This window comes from Eretmochelys imbricata, chromosome 7 (genome assembly GCF_965152235.1).
Source record: "Eretmochelys imbricata isolate rEreImb1 chromosome 7, rEreImb1.hap1, whole genome shotgun sequence".
NCBI lineage: Eukaryota > Metazoa > Chordata > Testudines > Cheloniidae > Eretmochelys > Eretmochelys imbricata.
The window spans coordinates 14,538,896-14,557,264 of NC_135578.1; the positions used below are offsets into that span (position 1 = coordinate 14,538,896).

The 18,369-nt window shown below is 39.3% G+C and overlaps 1 protein-coding gene across 1 annotated transcript in view; it reads left to right on the forward strand.

Annotated features, from left to right (window-relative positions):
• LOC144267326 (contactin-4) overlaps positions 1-18,369 on the forward strand; it is a 234,188-nt gene that overhangs the window by 166,550 nt on the left and 49,269 nt on the right. The window lies entirely within an intron of this gene.

Consider the following 18,369-nt stretch of genomic DNA (forward strand, 5'->3'; position numbering starts at 1 on the left):
AGGCCACATCAGGTTGTATGAAGGGCCAGTTAGGGGAGGCTGTGTCTCCCCAAACAGCCAGGTGTGGCCCGCCCCTCGGCTCCTATCCGACCCCGCCGCTTCTCGCCCCCTGATGGCTCCCCTGGGACTCCTGCCCCATCCCCCACCCCCTGCTCCCTACCCTCTGACCCCCCCCGACCCTTATGCACACCCCCACCCCCGACCACCCGCCCGAACTCCCCTGCCCTCTATCCACACATCCCCACCACCACCTTACTGCACTGCCTGGAGCACCGGTGGCTGGCAGCACTACAGCCGTGCCGCCCAGAGCACCGGGTCAGGCCACGGCTCTGCAACTGCTCTGCCCAGAGCGTGGCACAGCGTACTGAGGTGGAGGCAGAGGGGGAACAGCAGGGGAGGGGCCGGGGGCAAGCCTCCAGGGCCAGGCGCTCAGGGGCCAGCCCACCTCTGCATTAAAGTCAGAATATCCATGGAGGAAGTTTTTTTACGCTAGCAGTTAATGGCTAGTTGATGTCCTTTAAAAATGTTTATCTAATCTAATGAAACTGCAGATGTCTAATCCTTTTAAAAGTCCTGGTAAACCCTTTATACATGCAGGTTTACAAAATAATATGCAACTTTTGCCCGTGCAATACAGCTTTTTATTTTCCAAAATATAATCAGTGTGATTTAACACGATTTATTAATTCTTGCCACTGGGTGATATTCTTTATACATCCCACGAATCCCAAGTGTATGCCCAGAAATTCTCTCTCAACAAATTTTTAAAAAAAGTAAACATAAAATGTTTCATCAAAGGATTTAAAGTTCAAATCTGTTAAATGCAGTGACACTGACAAATGTTTTAAAGTTATGCACTGTTATGAGAAGTTGCATGTCTGATGAATTATTATAGGCAACAGGTATATAGATTATTACACTGATAAACACTCTCCATCTCTCTCTTATTTGTGGAAAATGCTATGCTGGATAACAGATCAGGAGAGATTGATTTATTATTTTGTAATCAATCACAGAGCTCTAATGCTGTCAGTTTTAATTCTCCCATATATTGGCATTGATGGACAGTATTGGTTTAGAGGCTCTCCCTATCAATTATTTCTATAGTATACAGAGACTTCTTAAAAATGCTTTTAATGCAAGTTTAAACAGGTGCTTTTTATAATCAGAGTGGGTTTAAGCAATGAATCCCAGAATAGCTGGCCCTGAGAAACACAGTGATCCCCCATGTTGCTTTACCTGCTACAAACCTGTGTGTGTGTGTGTGATGCAGCACCAGCATGTTCATGGAGCAAAATCATCCCTAAAATGCTGGGTGTGCACTTGTGTGTGAGAATAGGAACTTTCCCAATTATATTATTAGATCTTCTCTCTATCTTTAATTTTACATGCTTCTCTTTATATTAGAAAAGTTTTTAGGTATATTGGAGCGATCTTCAGCTGGTGTAAATTGACATAGCTCCAGTGAAGTCAATGGGCTTCATGGAATAACACCAGCTGAAAATCTGTCCCTTTGTGTTTTGTGCTTGATACCCTTCACTTTTTCCCCTTGGGACCTCTAGATGTGCAGTGTAACATTCTGTCACTTCTGCGATATCATCTCAGAATTCAGCAGTCCTTTCCCAGGTAGAACTCCCATTGATGAGGTTGGTACATATTTAGGAATTGAAGGGTCAGGCCCCACAGTAGGACAGCACCAGCATAATGCATATTTCTTCTCTTTCGTTCATGTGCCTTTGTGCAATTTTTATTTTAAAATGAAGGCTCTAGGGGGACTATATTATGTCTTAGAAATAAATTGGACTTAACATAGTCACTTCCAGTTTGCACAGCTTGTACAGCTTGTGCCTCAGCAGATATTAGTCTCTTTGAACAGGAAGTCCCTAAGGTTAGCAGTAGGTCTGTGTTTAAGATGACTCTGGCTGTCAGAGTCATGTTAAACATTAATCCCTGTTTTCCTCAAGCTGAGGCATAACAAATAAGTGTGATTGAAATTCTGGAAGTTCCCAAGAACAGGACAGCAGGAATAGTCTTGCCCAAGGTTCTGAGCACCTCCTGTAAGGGGCAGAAGGCTTTGTGCCCCACCACTGAAGTCAGCGGGAGCTTAACACTTCAGCAGGCACAGGAGATAGCCCTGAGTGACCTCTGCTCCTACTGATTTTAGTAGAAGCTGAGGGTGCTCAGCCCCTTGTAGATTTGGATCCCAATAGCTTTTCCTTAAGGAAAAGTCTAATTGTGAATCCTTTGTAAATTAATGTACTAATTTAAATACATTATTATTGCATGGAAAACATAAACAATAGAATATAACAACCGACCTTTTATTGGCACAAAAGGATCCAGTTCTTAAGTCCATTATGTTAGTACAAGAAAGCAGATAGGCTAGGAATATGACTGGGTGGTGCAATGGCCCTTCCATGGACTATGATGAAGTTGCACTCACTTATATCAGCGGTGAAATTGACCCTGGGCTCAGATCTTAAAGATGGTAGCACCAAATAAGTATGAATCCCAGTGTGTGAACCCTCATTTGTGCACATCTCAAAACCACCATACAATTTGACACAACTAACCCCGGCGTCAATCTCAGGTCAGGAGAGGGCCAGGGCTAGACTTGAGACATTTGTCCAGAATTGTGGTGGCTATATGTGAGAACAATGCTTGCCCAAAGCATAGCCAGGTAAAGTGGGACACAGAATTTTCTTGGGGGCCAGTCCAAGACAGTGGAATGAACTCTCCCAAGAACAAAGGACCATCATAAACCTCACCACTTCTGCTCCTAGTGCAAGGTTCATTTCTTTGCCTTTGCCTTCTCTAAAATAAAGTTGCCCCTTTTCGACCAAAGCAGCTGGTCAAAGTTCAGGGCCTTAAAGATGTTTCAGTTGCAAGTAGAAATCGATGGAGTCTGATATTTTCTTTGATGCAGTTTTGGTTATTTATAAGGAAGGTACAAAGTCCTGTGTCTCTGAATGCAGAAGGAGCCAAGAACAAAAGGAGCAGTTTCTTAGTTTATCATGCCAACAGTAGATCTTTGCTTTGTCCATGGTCACACTGTGCTTACAGGCTCCTGCTTGGCTTTCTTGCCTCTTCTGTCTCTGTTCTTGTCTGGTCTCAGTTTCTGTGTGATATCTTTTCCCCCTTCCCCTTCCCCCAGACATCCCCACCCAAAACAATACTCAGCCAAAAGCTCTTGGGTGGGTTCACACACATCTTTTGTCTGACACAGGGGCTCATGGTAACAGTTATGTTAATTGAAGGGTGGTTTCACACCTATCCGTCTCGGTGGGGTTTTAATTCGACCCATAACAATAAACAGGGCAATATGTATATTTATCAAAAACAACCAACCCCCCTACCAAAACAAGACACTCCACTATATGTGCTTCACCCCCTGGGGAGTGACAAAGATGTCAGTCACGTTGCTCAATGCACTACTAGAAGGTGCCCAGATACTACGGTAATGAGAGTGGTATTAGAACCTATATACATAGGTGCTGGAATTAGTGCTGCTGGGGGCACCTCCACACTCCCTGGCTTGAAGTGGGGTCTTCATGATATCCAGGGTTTCCAGTTTGGTTCAATGGCTCTCAGCACCCCGACTATACAAATTGTTCCAGCACTCCTGCCTCTAGAGATATAGAAGCACACTTTCCTCACCTCTGTGTGAATTGTAACATACTGTTTTAAATAATAATAATAATTAAGAGCTCTGTGTTTGAGGACCAATTTGACTCTAGTCAGCCCTAATGAGGGGTTACATAGGTGTAAATGGAAGCAGAATTTGCCCTTAAGTTATGTCTACACTGCATACTTCTCCGCATGGGTAGGCAGACACGAGGTAGCTTGCTAAAACTAGCAGTGTGGCTGCAGCAGCATGCGCTGTCGTTCGGGCTAGCCACCCAAGTTCAAACCCGCCCAGCCCTCTGGGTACATACTTGGTGGACAGTCCAAGCCACATGCTATGGCCATACTGCTATTTTTAGCATAAGCGAGCAGAGCTAGCACATGTCTGTCTGTCTGCCTGTGCTGGGAAGCATGCTCCCAGCTGGTGTCCAGACAAACCCTTAGGGACTGATTCTGATCTTACGTGATGCATATCAGAACTAACTCTATTGAAGTCAAGAGGGTTAAACAGATGTAAAACCAGCGTAAGTAAGATAAGAACCATACCCTGAGTCTTTAGTTTAAATATAATTGATACAAGGTCTGATTTTCAAAAATGCTAAGACCCATATCTCCAATTGAAGTCAGGTGCACCTCCACAAATCAGGCCCTGACTGTACATCCATAAAAGGTTAATATTTAAAAATATTACTTTGTTTAGCTGATGCTGTTGAAAAGTAGTAATTTTGTAATTTAAGAATTATCTAATTCTTCCTTCTTATTATTATTAGAGACAGCCTGTTTGCTACTTAGTGCAAGTGTATATATTGCATCTGGTCATTGTTTATTGGTCACATGGTTTAAGTATCTCTTCACATTGTGTTAATAACCTCTTAAGGTTATAAGAGATTAGCAAGTATTATTTTTTCATCGTCAGTGCTCATTAGCAACTTGATCCTATTAACATTAATAGGACCTACACATATGTAATAGTTGGGGGGGAAATATTTCTGAATGCCATATTTTAATTCAATTTTGTGGTCTACAAAAGGGCTAATTTGTCAGCTGATGTGTTCTCTGACCTTAAGATATGTTTTTATTCTTTTTGATCTCATCATATGTCATTCATTAAAAAACCGTGAAGGTCATACATCAGAAGACATCTTTTCTAACCTTTCTGGTTTCTTCCATTAACAATAAGCATTTCTCTTTTTTAAATCCTATTTCCTTCTTTCCTCCTCCCCCACCAAATTTGAAGAGAGATGCCAATAGTGTCACATATAGGGTGAGCAAGGACGGAGGATTTGGAGGAGGAGGGGAGGAAGGATAATATCTGTTACACCAGATACATGGAGGCTTAAAATAATCTCTGGTAAACAACCAGAGAGATGAATAAATATTTGTATTATGCATCAGTAGATGTCTTAAAAATATAACATTCTGACAGGTGCCCATAGGGCTGTTTATTAACATGCCATTGTCAGAAATTCTGAACTTCAGTGGTTTCCCAGACCAATCAGAATACATTTTTGGTTTGTTCTGTTAGTTCTAAGTGAAAACTGTCCTGGTGAAAACTCAAATTCTTGCAAACCTTGCATGTACAATTTGACCTTTACATTAAAAACCAGGGATTGCATCTATACGGATAGGGAATAATTCAGCAGATATTATTAGGAGATGTGTAGAACACCGGTTGTGTTTACATGCAGCATATACATATTAATTTTCAGTCATTTTTCCATTTTTGCTGTACCTGAGGCTAAATGTTCCAATTCTTCCATGACATAAAAAGACTTAGTACTAGAGTGTTTACATGACGAATAGAGTAAACAGTGTTAGGCATATACTGTCGAATGCTGGCTTATTTGTACTTTAATGCAGTCACATAAGTGGCTTTTTATAGAGGCAGCTCTGAGCTGCTGAGGACTAATTCAGATTTTAATGGCAAAGCTGAATACATTAACTATAGAGAGACTCTGGGAAAGGGAGCTTCTCTAGCTACTACGGTAGCAGCTTATTTCCAATGAGGTAGCTCCCCTGCGCACCACAACTACCAATCCTGCCTCCTGTCTTCTGCCTCTTTCAACTTCACATTATCAGAGTGGGTGCAAGCAGCCTGCTGGAATGGTTCCCCTGAGCCTTGCATTGTCAATGGCTAAGGGAGGACCAGCTTCCTTCATCTTCCCTGAAGTGTTATTTTGTGTCTTGTTTATGTGCACAAGTCGGATACCATTTGCTTGCAGAATGGCTTAATTACCAACAGGTCCCTTCTCACTCGGATAGCAATAACTAATACACAAATGAAGTTTCTCTGGCAGGCAGGGGTTCAGGAGGGAGCCGTGTAAACAAGCTAATAATAACATAAATGCAAATGATATTGCTACTGCTCCCTTCCCAAAATAAGACAATCCTTCCCATACAGCTTGGTGCTTATGAGTTACACTAAATACTTACATGAGTTTGTGGCAAAATTACTTTGACGTACATGATCCTCTTAATATGATTTAGTCTTTTAGCTTTGGAGAAATGGAATGATCATATCAGTTCTTAACACTCAAACTATGTAAACATGTGCAGTGTATATCTGTTTTGATATAGCCCTCTGTATCAAATCAAATAGCTTCTGAGTCTGAAACAATATTGGTTTGATTGTTTGGCCAAGTTTGGTAGTATATGGCTTCACAGCAGAGGCCTTTTCACTGTTCTAGTGATGCTACAAGTATTATTGTTCTAATGGTTCATAAACTGTGATTACGTTGGGGAGATAGGCTCAGGTTCCTCACTGTACTGCACCTCGTACTACTCAGTGTATGTAAAACACTACACGTTCCCAATGGTAATGCTTTGCATCCACTTTTCCCTGGTGTAAATAGCTAGATAAAGTTCAGGGCAGGGGAGAATCTATGGGGTTTGTAAGTAACAGTCTGGTGGGAGTGGCTTTATCACTTTCTGGTGTCCGATATCACAGTAGGTAGGGGATAAAGTCAGTATGTTTTGTAGACTGATAATCCAGAGCAGATTATAACAATGGTTCCGGTACTTACATGCAACTAGGGCAAGGACAAGTTCTAATTACCTTATTTACCTGTTCATTTTAGGAGTAGGTTTCCAGCTACCATCATGCCAGCGCTCAAAGCAGTGAATGGCTTAACAGATTTAAACCGTTGTTTATTTTTGTTTGTGTCTCAGACTAGCTTGCATCCATCTCATATTGGCTGCTTTGGTTTTCAGCTATTTACCTCCACACAGGAGTAGTGAGCAACGATATTGCCAATAGGTGTATTCCCACCCTGAAATAGACTGAGATAGAGGTCTTTGTCAACAGCCTCAGCTTTCTCCAGCAGCTCGAGTTTGGATTCTTTTCTTCCACCCACAGCAAGAACATTACTTTGCGGATACACTGATTTAATAACCTATTTTTAAAATCATGTGGTTTGGCAAAATTCAGCAAATTCCTCTGAGGAATATTTACCTCCGTGGTCTGAAAGCTTTTCAGGGATTCCGTATCTGACAATTCATGGATTATTGTAATACCTTTGGTAATGTTCAGGCTTGTAGTTCAAAGAGCATTGTATTAATCAGTATTGATACAGACTTTATTATCCCACATAAACCACATCCCTGGTTTGGAATGGTCTTACAGACATTAATATGCAATCTATGACTCTTTTGTATTTCACATGCACCTTTTGTTTGAACACTTTGAAGTAAGTGGTCAACTTGCTGCCATGTGCCAGGCCGAGAGAATATGTCCCTGCCTCGCATTTTATACGTCCCTGCCTCGTATTATACCCATAGGACCAGTGTGGATTTGCACTATTATATCTTGTTTTAGTGGATGTGAAATAACTATTTTCTCACCTTCAAAAATTAAGAATATGCCATCCAAGATGGAGCTGAAAAGAACTTAACTGTCTTGTTCCAAAACTTTGCTACACTAGAAAAATATTGCTTTCTAATGCCTGGCCATCTATCCAATATTGCATGTTTCAGAAATTTTGTTCTGAAAGTGATTGGCGCTGGAGAATTTAGTGTTTCTTCAAGTGATTTAATTTTTCTATAATAGGGTGATTGGGCCAATACTAATGATCACACTTGCAATCAGATGGAATTGCTTTTCTGCGTGTGCATAATGCTCTTCAGATTGGTCTGAGTGACTTTGTTACATTCAGTAGTAATCAGCCTTTCTGAGGTTCTATTGCACCAAGGCCTTTCATAGAAGCATCTGCTTGGCAAGGTCAACTTTTCAAATAAAAACTCAGGAAAACACTGAACCGGGTTGGATTGCGAAAAGGTCCATCATATTATGGAAAACAGTGTCTTTATCTTAAATGGAATTCATTGACTTGTTTTAGTATGGCCATGGGGGTGCATTAATTTCAAACAGTCTGGTTCAAACTTTGCCAGCTACAGTAGTTAGCTACAAGAACATGATGTAACTCTGCTCCTTTGTGTGGTTGTTTCATGTTCTTTATTGGAATGATTTAAACTGGGTCGGTTTGATCCCATTTCTATCAAACAATGTTCCGACTAGTTTACCTCCAGTACACACAGCAATCTTTTTTCCTGGGTTCAGCCATACCACCAAGGCTGCTTAAAAGAAGGAGCCTGTTCTGCATTGTATTGCAGTAGAGTTTTTAGACCCTTGCAACTCCTTCATAGGTCTCATCACTCTTGCATTGTAATTCTTCTCATGGTGGGATGATGCTTAGAGTGTCAGAGTTACATGTTGTCAACTGGATCTACAGATATCCCCAGTTTAATAACTGCAAGATTTACACATGAAGCAATGGTCTCAAGTTGCAGTGGGGGAGGTCTAGGTTGGATATTAGGAAAAACTATTTCACTAGGAGGGTGGTGCAGCACTGGAATGGGTTACCTAGGGAGGTGGTGGAATCTCCATCCTTAGACCCAGCTTGACAAAGCCCTGGCTGGGATGATTTATTTGGGGTTGGTCCTGCTTTGAACAGGGGGTTGGATTAGATGACCTCCTAGGTCTCTTCCAACCCTAATCTTCTATGATTCCAGGTCCATAATTGAAGATGCTTGAGTGTTCATAACAAAAATCTCAGTCCTCAGCATGTCTGCATTTCTGCTTATATCTGTGCCTTGTACTTTGTCATTTAGTTCTATAGCCATAGAAACTCTTACTTGTACAGTGCAATGGAACCAGAAGACTGAATTTGCTGAATATATCATGTACTTTGATATAACGTTTCTTTGGGCTCTCCAGTATCAAGATTAAATCTAAGAGTAAGAGATCAGCAAATGCTTGGCCTGTGCATGACTGATCTATTTCTCAAACATTAATGCTGAGTATATCAATACAAATGTGTTGTGTTCATTAACTGTCCTTTATCATGTATTGGTCAAAAATATACGTGGCTTGGTTTGTGTCATATCTACATGGCTTTCCCAAGTTTTTCAATGTATTACATTTAGAACAGTGACCACCATTTTCTGGGTATATTATTTCATTGGCGGGGCATTAACTACAACATTTCTTTGCCTTACGGATATACAAAGTGCAGATTTTCTGCAAGAGTTTGGGCTGTCTTTCTGTAGCCCTTGTTTTTTCTTTTTCTTTTTTCATCACTGACTGCACATGCATTTTATCACTATGCATTTCACTAGTTATTGTTTCCAGTTATGATTGAGGTACTTCCAGGGACACATCTATATCAATTGTTTTTCACTTAGGGGGAGCTTGAGTCCTTGATCAAGAAGATTTCCCCAGGAGAGAATTTGCATCGAATACTTTACTACCTCTAACCATTTCATTGCTGTCTGCATAGTATTAGCTACAATGTTTGACTTAAGAATTCTAAATCACTGGTCAAATGTCTCTTTGCATTATTCCCCATAAAATATTTGTCTAAAGACATAAGGTATATTTCATATTTACAAGGTATATTTCATATTTACCAGAATAAGATTTTAGAACCTTAGCATCCTCTTCACACATGCTCTGTGAGTTATGACCCAGTTTTTCACCGTATCAATATAATAAATTGCTGCTTTTTCCTTTATTCTGAGATCTGATTTGAGGTGGTGGTGCTTTGTGACATGCAGTTACTTTACATTTCTTTCCCAGCTGACTGATGTACATCATCCAATTTTAAACTCCTAAAAAAGTTCATCCTAGCACCAGCCAGGAAGTCTGCTTTGAACTGTGAAAGTTAGTATGGTCTGACTGTCATTTCCAGGAGCCCTGATAGTTATCTCTGACTCTGCCATTGAGAAGAGAGCAAGTTTCAATGGCAACTTAATGTTGAAATAGAGGGCGATAGGCCTGTCATGCTGCCTGGTATGGCTCACCACTGAGAATGCCACATTCAGGGCAGACACACCCCAAAACTGGTGGTTATTCCAACATTAGAGTTCACCAAGACGGTAAAAAAACTGAACTCTTGTATCACCACACTGGTTAACAAGAAGCTAAAAACACAGTCCCCTTAGGCATCCCAGTCCCTAGCTTACCACCCAGACAACTGGACTTCTGTGATTATTAAAACCAGAAATCACATATAAAGTTCTTCCAATCCGAAAGGATCAGACATGCACCTCAGGTCAAAATATACTTCAGATCTTACCCAAAAATCACACTGATAGCCAATCCTTTAGGAACTAAAAACTAAAGGTTTAATAATATAAAAGAAAAGGAAAGATAATTTTTAAGAGGGTAAATGAATCATGTAAATTACAGTTGATTTCAGAGTTTGTAGATCTGGTTAATACCAGTGATGTTAAATCTGGTCTGGTAGGTTGCAAATAAATTTCTTTAGATCATCCAGAAGATTAGAGTCCAAATGACATTTTAGCTGTAGTCTGTTAGAGTCCTTGCATGAATTATCCAGGGCAATCCAAGAAGTTACTTGGACATCTCTGTCCAATGGCCTAAACTTTCCCTATTTAAAGTTCAACAGACTAGAGATGGCAGGATCTTGCCCAAGGTCCAGTATTTATAGCTCTCCGGCAGGCTGACAAGCCTTCTGACAGAAATTGTCACAACAAGTTGGATCTTCATTGTTAAACTAGAACCCTTCTTTGAAGTTAACCTTCTGCTTCCCATGCATAAACAAACAAACCAGTTACTGTACATTGATTTACATAAGGTAATTGCTGACCATTCATTATAACAGGCATGGATAATTGACGGTCATCAGTTATTATCATTAGTCTCATGCATTATATACACATCTTTGGTTTTAAGGCTGATTGAGTACAGTCACATACACCATCTAAAGAGACATGAAAATGATTTAGCATCTACAAGCTGATGTGGTGACATTGGTAAAGTTCTAACAAGATATAGGTAAACACGGACAAATACATTTAGCATTTGCTCTTGAGTCTTATCACTACACATGAACAAGTTAGTGATTGCTGGTCTAATTAACATTTCTTTGATACCCACACACAAGTGAATTATCCTGATTACAATGCCTATAAGGGTCATACACAGGTTAGCTGGTTTGCCAGCGTCACAATACCCATTCAGAAAAAAGCATAGCTTCCATAGACCAGCAATCAAAGAGAGGCAATTTGGGCTGCCCGTGGTTTGGTTTTTGGTAATTATATTTGATGGCACACTGTGTGTTGTCAACTAGTATCAGAGCCAAAACTATTCAGTTACCCATCATCAAGAACTTTGAAAAGGTCAAAAGAGGGGGGGAAAGACAATTTTAAAATATTTTGTTAAGTAATGGAGGACCATTTTTATGGGGACTCATCATACATATGTAAGATCTGAGTATTCCATAAAAATTAATACTAGTTTAAAGAAATAATTTTGGGGAGAGAAATCCCAATTTTGGCTTAATAATGGTTTAAAAAAAACCCCACAATTGATCTCACGTTCAGCAAATCCAGATTTTTGAAATTCTATAGGGAAAAATACAGGGGATATAGAGACATTTGACCTCTGATTTATTCCTGGTGGTTTTTGTGTGTGTTCTTCTTGTTTAGTTTTGGAGTAGAAAAATAAAATTGATTTCCACTTTGTTTTTCAGTAGAGAGACCATCTCTGTGCATTGCTTTCTAAAGAAAACTGTGATAGTGTTCACATAGTCTGTTGAAACTAACCAATATGTGTAAGTATTGAAAAATGTGTCCTGTCTTCTGACTCACAAACAGTTAGAAATCAGTAATGAACACTAAATTTTAGCAATTAACAAAAGCAATAACGTTTGGCCATAAAACTGCAACTGAGTACATTCTCCCTAATTGGACTGTTTCCAATGGCACCAATTATTTTCTAGGATACAATTAAGTGTCTTCTAGTAGGATTAAATATGATCCAATGTATACACTGTATGAAAGAAAAGTTTTTAAATGAGAGTTATTCATTTCACTGATCCTTCTTTGTCACCTCCCCAAATTGTTGTAGCCATACCCCTTGGGGCTGTTGTGCTGATAGTGGATCTTCTAAGCCAATGGTTTTCAACTGTTTTTCAATTGCGGACCCCTACAAATTTTTGAATGGAGGTGTGGACCCCTTTGGAAATCTTAGACATAATTTGTGGACCCCCAGGGATCCATGTCTGTGGTAACAACAACCTTTCGTGGACCCACAGACATAGTCTGCGGCCCTCCAGCGGTCTACGGACCACTGATTGAAAATCACTGTTCTAAGCTAAGCCTGGTCAGTAGTTGGATAGAAGTGAAAAATGTGTTATTGATGTCCAGTAGGTATCATTTTGCAAGAGCAGTATTACAATTTCAAGCAAAATTCCAGTGTGTTGCCTAACTGCATTTCCCACATAGTTTTAATTGGGGTAAGTTATTCTTCTCCTAAATACAGTAGGTTGAATAGTCTCATTGTAGACCACTTTGGGATCGTCATTGTGAGACACAAGTCATTTCCATTCCAAATCACATATGTAGGGTCAAATATTCAGAAATCGTCTTCAGAAATCAAAATTTGTGGGGGTATGCATTTTATGCATGCAAAACTTGCATTTAATAATACTTAGAACTTAGACATCTCCTTTCACCTGAGGATCTAAAAAAGTACTTTGAAAACATTGACTATGGTTCAGAGAACACCCTTCTGAGGTAAAATAAATTGCATTGTTTCAGTATCTCCATTTTTCAAATGAGTAAATTAAAGCACAGAGATTGCAGATTGTCCAAGGTCACACAGCAGAGCCAGGATAGAACCCAGGATCCATGCTATAACCTTTGAATCATATCCCCTTCCCCCCTCAAATTTTGCAAACACTGTTAAGGAGGACTGCTGAAAATGTGGCCCACGGAGTATAAAATGTGTGTGTGCCATGGAATGTATGATCCTTACCATCTTCATAGTTCTTGTGCGAATGTCTTTTACTTTTGGTTTTCTTAATGCCAACATGACAAGCAGTACAGCCATGGACCATTAGCACTGTGTTGTAGTAGAGAAAGGTCAGTAACTTTCCATAACATTTGATAAAGATTATAGCAAGCATAATGGCTTATTGAACATTGCCCTCTTTTAGGGCCCCATCCAACTACCACTGAGCTTTTCCATTGACCTCACTGGGAGCTGCTTCAGTCCCATAATTGGTTAACTGCATATTGTTATAAAACTGCATTCCTTTAATTTATGATCATTGCTGAACAGAAAGTGCTTTGTGAAAAAAATGTTTGTTTCTTGCCCTTTTTACATTTAAGTTCAACTCTGATACCTAAAGGATTTAAAAAGTGAATAGAACACACTCAGGCAGCTAAATTGAAGTGTAAAGTATAATACTTTTCACTTAGGAAAGGCTGCTCACATGAAATAGATTCCTTTTTTTCTTGTAAACACTTACTGATCATAACAAATAAAACTTGTCAACATAATATGACTGTTTAGCCTCATTAAACTTGTAGCAGACACTTATTTTTTTCAGGCAATTCAAATGGTCTTCCGTAGTACTGATTCAGTTTAATTGAACATATTACCATGAGCAGATAATAAGAAATATATTGAAGATATCCATCTGGCTTGCATTGAAAACCTTGTGCATTTAATTCTCCATGGCTGTCACAGGCCTTACTAATTGCTTCATTTTGGCTGTTTTACAATCAGTATGATTTAGCCATTAATGTGATAAAAGTCTTACTGGAGAAAAGCTAGATATTAAAAAGCATAGATCTCTGACCTACCTCACTTAACAGTTTTGGACTTATTTCTAGCATTATTAAAGTTATATTTTTAACAGCAGAAATAAAAATATATTGACTCCTTCTGAGCTGCTTTTTTCAGTTCAGTTTCTTATTTTGCCTATCCCACTCTGATTTAGAGAAAGCTGGGTGCTGTGAAATGTCTGTTCTATTAAATGTTAAATTCAGAAGGATTTTCCTCCCCCATTTACTTTTTTAGTCAATTAGTGGTTTTAAATGAGATAATTGCACAGATAAATAAGCATGTCAAGACAGGAGCAAGTGTCTTGTGTTTCTAAATATTTCTATGTCAGTATGTAAAACTTGTGGGGAAATGACTTTAAAGAGGTCAGCCATTTGTCTACACTCCCTGTAGAAAAGGAGAGGTTTTTCCATTTGTCACCCTGTATTTTCAGCATAAGCCCACAAGGCATAGCTAACAAATTTAAACAAGCTCACATATTAAGACTAAGAATTATTACAACCTCTTCTACCATAAAAAAACCCATTAAAATAATTCATGAAAAGGTTCATTTTAGGAATTTACTTACCCTTGCAGAGAAAGGAAGAGGTTCAAGAGTTCTCACTTAATTTCACTGTCAATAGATGATTCAGTCGATTTGCCTGTCGTTGAAGATCAAATCCATACAGCAGTTCAAAAAGGAGATGACCTGTAGGTTAAACAAAATGCTCAATAAGATGAAAGAAGGTTAATTAACACTTTTTCATCAACTTGTTCCAATTTAGTTTAACATGATCCATTTCAGAAAGGTTACAATATTTTGCAGTTTTCTGAATACAAATGAAAGTTCAATGTTGTTAAAATGAAAGCATTCTCAAAGCACATATAGTGGTTTTCTGATATATATCTGATGCCTACTTACATCTGAATCTGAGTGTGTATGTATATGAGCACAAAATATAAAGAATAAGTTACTTTGAACCTGGCCAGATGGAAGCTGTTTTAATTTCATAGATAGGGAAGTCATGTAAAGAGCAGCAAGGGCCAGTTAACTGAAAATTATCAACATGGTGAGTGTGTTTACAGTAAAGCGGATACATTTGGTTTATCATCCTACCCACTTCCCTCAGCTATCAGTAATAGAAAGTAGCTCAACTTTTGATTCTGACTTAGGGAAATGAGAATGTTTGTAACTTGTAGCAATGAGAGAATCTTCGAATCCAGTAAGTCAGGCAGCGACATCGTGGGAAGAAGGCCACAGATGCATTTGACAGATTTAGTCAGTTGGAGGTAGCTGCAGGGTTAGAACAGGAGTGAGGAGCTGGCTAACCTTTCCTGCATCACTAAGCTCTGACAGTTAATGATTTGTACTGCTAACGCCAATGTCTGCAACATAAGAATAAAAAGAAGAGTCCATTTCTAATTGGATGCAGTAGGCCAGATTCTTAGTAGAGTAAATTTGAGTAGCTTCATGGACTTAATGGAGCTGCATCAATTTACACCTGCTGAAGATCTGGCTCAGTGAGTTTGTATGTTTGTTTGTTCCTTTGACCATTTTGATTCTTATAAAGTCAAATGTGACAGTTGTGCTGCCATGGCTTAAAATTCCTACTGTCCCAGAACACCCCAGTGCAGGAAAAACCCTCATCATAGAGGCTAGTCAAACTGTGTGAATTTCAACTCTTAGCGTGTCTTCCTACTTATCCACTCTGAGGGGTGTGGTTTGTCTCTTTCCAGAGCAGGCAGGGAATGGACCTCCAAATGCATCACCTCTACAGGAATCCCACAGATCTGGGGAGGGGACGGGGTAGAGAAGGCAGGGACTCTGCAGTATTGCCTCATATCTCCTTTGCCAAGGCAGCATGACTTTCACAGGAGGGAGCAATTGCAGACACGGTCACCATTATCTTATGCTGCTATTTTCCTGATATTCTAATGGGAAAGGACACCACAGAGAACAGTACAAACCCTCCCTGAATATGCAACCCTGTCTTGGAGGAAAGGGAAAGCTTGTCATAGAGTCAATGGCTGTCAAAGTGTGGGGAGCAATCTGACTCCCATCCATTCATGTTATTGAAGGAGACTGGAGACCTAAACCTAGATATTACACACATTGAAAACGTGACTGATTGTCTCAGTGCCTGGTGATAAGCCAAAGGGAGCAATATGGGGGCGGGGTGGGGGAGTGAAACGGACAGCAGTGGCAAGAATTTTTCAGTGCTGAAAATTGTACACAGTGAAATTTGAAAACAGTGACTCTGAAATCAGAGTAGCAGGAAGTCTCTTTCCAACATCTACATTACTGATCTAATGAGATGCATTATGTAAGAGCTGGGTATTATTATTATTATTGTATTTACTAGTAAAAAATAGAGAGAGAGATGTGATATAGTGATTCACTTGCATCTCAACACTGGAGACCTGAATTAATATCCTGGCTTAGGTACAACAGAAAGTGATCTTAATGATTTAAGGCTAGACATAAGTTGTCCGGATAACCAAACTGTCTGATATATTTCAAGATGACTGATCTTCTCCTCTCAAGAGCACCATGAATGTGAATGGCAAGGAGTGGTGTTGCAGCTAATGATTAAAGGGCATCAGCAAGGGTAGGTAGGATAGCTATTATGGTAGCTACCAGCACTGGGCCAAATTCATCCATGGTTTAACTGCATTGAAGACGAGATGAATGCCCCAGTATGTCTTGGAGCAGGTGCCATCTTCTCTTTATATATTTATACAGTGCCTAGCACAGCTGAGCTCAGATCCCTTATTATTATATATACCCAATGCAAATAATAAGTAGTTTCAGCCAAACCTAGTCCCTTTAGTTTCTCACTTTTATGAACACTAAACCCACTCTTAAATTTAATCATTTAAAAAAATCTTGAAAATAAAGTTTGAAATACGAAAATTATTTTACATGTTGGCACACTATATGTTTCTCTCTCGTTGTATATCTTTATAAGTTACCTCTTGAGTCACATTATGAAGTGATCTACATAAGGAAACCTGTGATTGATTTGGAGTAAAAAATCTGTGAAAGGAGAGCAACATTAGAGATGCTTTCTAATAATGCTTCATATTGTACTTCTAGTCAGGAGTGGGAACCAGAGATTTTCTGCAACCTCTGAAGAAGGGATGATCTTGAGAGTTTTTTATTCTACACATGATTCTTCATTGATCCTTCCACTTTTCTCTCACATCAATGCCAGGAAGTTATTAGTAATAGAAGAAAAGCTCAGCTATCAAAATAAAAGTTTGCTGTCTCAAGATCTGTCAATGGGACAAGGAAACATTAATCAGTACCGTGCAGGATTCCCAAGTAAATTGAGAAGAGGTTATCATGTTCACCAGAAAATAAATTAGTCTCTTCTGAGCATGGAATTTTTTTAAAAGAGGTTTGTTTTGGAGGGTTTTGTTTGGTTGGGCTTCTTTCAATTCTTGGCATTTGGTCCTTTTAGAAAGATGTGTTTTGTCTTCTGTGTTGCGTGCAGTAATAGGGCAAAGGATCAACAGGATATAGGATAAAGATGTGTTTCAAAATAAGAATTATCTACATTTATATGATGGTATTTCCCTCTATTACGCAGTCATGTCTCAGGGCCTGTTTGCCATTCTCCGCTTGATCCATATACAGGCAGAATTTAACTTTACATGGAAGGCCTGATCCCAAACTTCTTATCTTTTTGTGCAAGTCCAAAATACATTGGGTTGGAACTAAACAAAGTGAGCTGTAACAGCCACAGGTTGTGTTATGACCTACACTTCTGCATATATAACAGTAAGTTAATATATCCTGCAGTCTAGTTTGTCTCTTTATTGTACTGCAAAAGCACAGCCTAGCTGATTTCTGTTTTTAGTGTGGTTTCTAAAAAGCTTAAGGGTCTTAGACTTGGCACTTGTGTTGAAGAATCATTTCTCTCAGGGAGCTATTTGCTAACACTTCTATTAATTTTCTTCTAATTATAAAATAGTGGCAGCAGATGCTGTTTAGAGGAATACTTTGGTTGAAGTCATCTGTGAGATTGACACAACAACCCAACCTGCAGAGAAACCATTGCAATAACTACAGGCTGTTGCCACTCAGTGCTGAAAACTGAGGTGGTAATTTTTCCGAAGAAATAACTGTAGGTCCCAGTGTGAAACTCTTTGCTTTGTTCTTCTTTTACACTGTCCTTTGTGTTCCTTCACAGATTCCAGTATACGATAATACAGAGAATTTGGTTTCCAGTAACATCAATAAGCTCTGATGGTCCACTTCCTGTCCAAAACCATTTTAAGGTGGGAACAGGGTTTTTCATATACAAAGATGGGGATGAGGAAAGGAGAGGGAAATTGTGCATCAACGGAGAGATAAAAGATTTGATTTTCAGCTAGAGCTAAACAGTGTAGCTCTGTTGAAGTCAAAGAAGCTAAGTCAATTTACACCGGCTGAAAATCTGCCCGTCTGTGTTTTTAGTTTCAGTGTAGGGCTGTGAGTTTTGTTCAACTTGCTAAATAGAATAAATTAAGACTAGGAGTCCACCCCAGTGATAGTTCTGTTTAAAAAAATTAATGCTTTGTGGCATTCAGTACTCTGCATCATTGAGGGAATCACAGATAGAGAAAATAAATGAAAATTGTTTAACTAGTATGAAAATACTTACTGTTCTTTATTTTTGGAAAGTTTTTCT